Genomic DNA, 2,486 nt, shown 5'->3' on the forward strand with positions numbered 1-2,486 from the left:
TTGAGGGCAGGTCTTGGTGAATTTTGTTTCTAATAGTTAGAATTTTATCATTAAAGAAGCTCATGAAGTCGTAACTACTGAGAGCTATGGGAATACTTGGCTCAATAGAGCTGTGACTCTCTGTCAGCCTGGCTACAGTGCTGAAAAGAAACCTGGGGTTGTTCCTATTTTCCTCTATTAATGACGAGTAGTACGCTGCTCTGGCATTACGGAGGGCCTTCATATAAGTTTTAATCCTGCCAAATTAAACGAGAATTTTCCAGTTTGGTGGAACGCCAATTCCTCTCAAGTTTCCGCGATATTTGCTTTAATTTGTGAGTTTCAGGTCACCAATGGTCTTACAAATGTTTAATTCTCAGCCTAACAGTTATTATGTTTTTAAACCATGGAGCTAACCGTCTTTGTTTTAGTATTTTCTTTTTTAGAGGGGCTTCAGAGTCCAGTGTCATTCGCAGCGAGCCTGCAGCACTATCAACAAGATGATCGATTTGGGAGGGACTGAAATTAGCATAGGAGTCCTCCATTACTTTGTGACTTGATAATGAATTTAGAGCTGATGGAATCGCATCCTTAAATTTAGCTACAGCACTATCAGACAGACATCTTGAAATTTTTGCCCAATGGCGTGTAGTTCAGCAATACAAACTCAAAAGTTATCAAACAGTGGTCAGACAGAGGGATTCTGTGGGAACACTATTAAATGTTCAATTTCAACACCATTTTTTTGGTCAGACAATAGAGCGCCGATCTCAGATGTGAAGCCCCCTTCTTCTACAGGAACAACAGTCTTTGCTCTAAACTAATCATACAGAACAACAGGGATTATCTGCACAACGACAACACCAAACAGTAAAACAAAAGAATCCAAAGAGGTGTCAGTTTTCTTCACATTACAAAGAGGAGACAAACAATGGTTTAATCAACATTCTGATGCAATCATCTGGCCTAAAATCCAGCAGTTTATATTTTAAAGAAAACAGAAAACACAGAAATACATTTGGTAAAAAATGTCAGCTTTGTTGTAACTTTTTAAACTAGTAGTGAGGCTGACTGAGAGTACAGGTTTAGTTTCCTAACATATTTATAGGCCTTCTTGCTATGTGGGAGCTCAACCAGCAGAGGTCACTCTGCCCCCTTCTGTGGCACCAACAGGCAATAAGGGTTTGACCTTTTGACTTGTGTTTCTATCAAAGAGAAGGCTGCACTGCGACCAAAGGAAGCTAATCACTGAGTCTGAAGGGTGTGCAGAACTTCACCTGCCTCTCAGCTTCTCTTTCTGTGGTGCTACTTGTCCTAATCTGAAGTTACAGGTCACCAATGGTCTTACAAATGTTTAATTCTCCCTAACAGCCTAACAGTTATTATGTTTTTTTCCACACCCAGTTAGTTTAGTTTTATAACATACTAAAAACGTTATTTTAATTTAGTTTTAGTCTATAATCACATGGGCTACTTTTATTTTGAAGGTTTGACCAGTTACTTTAACTTCCAAAAAAGGAACAGACCACGTGACGATATTTACGATCGATTATTATCAGGCTGCTCGAAAAAGTCCATTAAGACTCTTCAGCTGATCCAGAATGCTGCAGCACGTGTTCTGACAGGAACCAGGAAAAGAGATCATATTTCTCCTGTTTGGGCTTCTCTGCATTGGCTTCCAGTGAAATCCAGAATAGAATTTAAAATCATTCTTCTTACCTAAAAAGCCTTAATGGTCAGGCACCATCTTATCTTAAAGAGCTCATAGTACCTTACTACCCCACCAGAGCACTGCGCTCCCAGAATGCAGGGTTACTTGTGGTTCCTAGAGTCTCCAAAAGTAGACTAGGAGCCAGAGCGTTCAGCTATCAAGCTCCTCTCCTGTGGAACCAGGTTCCAGTTTGGGTTCGGGAGGCAGACACCATCTCCACATTTAAGACTAGGCTTAAGACTTTCCTCTTTGATAAAGCTTATAGTTAGGGCTGGCTCAGGTGAGTCCTGAACCATCCCTTAGTTATGCTGCTATAGGCCTAGACTGCCGGCGACTTCCCATGATGCACTGAGCTCCTCTCTCCTCTACTTTCTCTCCCTCTGTATGCAACCTCATCCCATTATTGCATGTTACTAACACAACTTCTCCCCTTTCCGGTAGTCTTGTGCTTTCTCGTCCCTCTCCTCTCTCCTCCTATCACTTCCTACAGGTTTTCTGGATCTGGAGCTGTGGAGTCTGGATCTGTGGTTGCGGGTCACCTGCTGCCCCCATGTTCCTGCTCGACACCCTCTGCTGCAACGACTATTCTTACTAGTCCTATTGTTATTATTGTTATTATAATCATTAACATTACGACTGTTACCATTAACACTATTATAAATATCTGTACCATTTTTCATTTAGTCTGTTGCAACATCACCTTTACTGTCTGTACCTCTGTGTGTATATTGTGTAGGCTGCCTCCCTCCCCTCTCTCTCTCCTTCCATCCCTCTCTTTTTCTCTCTGTTCCTCTCC

The sequence above is a fragment of the Micropterus dolomieu genome, linkage group LG02 (assembly GCF_021292245.1).
Source record: "Micropterus dolomieu isolate WLL.071019.BEF.003 ecotype Adirondacks linkage group LG02, ASM2129224v1, whole genome shotgun sequence".
Classification (NCBI taxonomy): Eukaryota; Metazoa; Chordata; class Actinopteri; order Centrarchiformes; family Centrarchidae; genus Micropterus; species Micropterus dolomieu.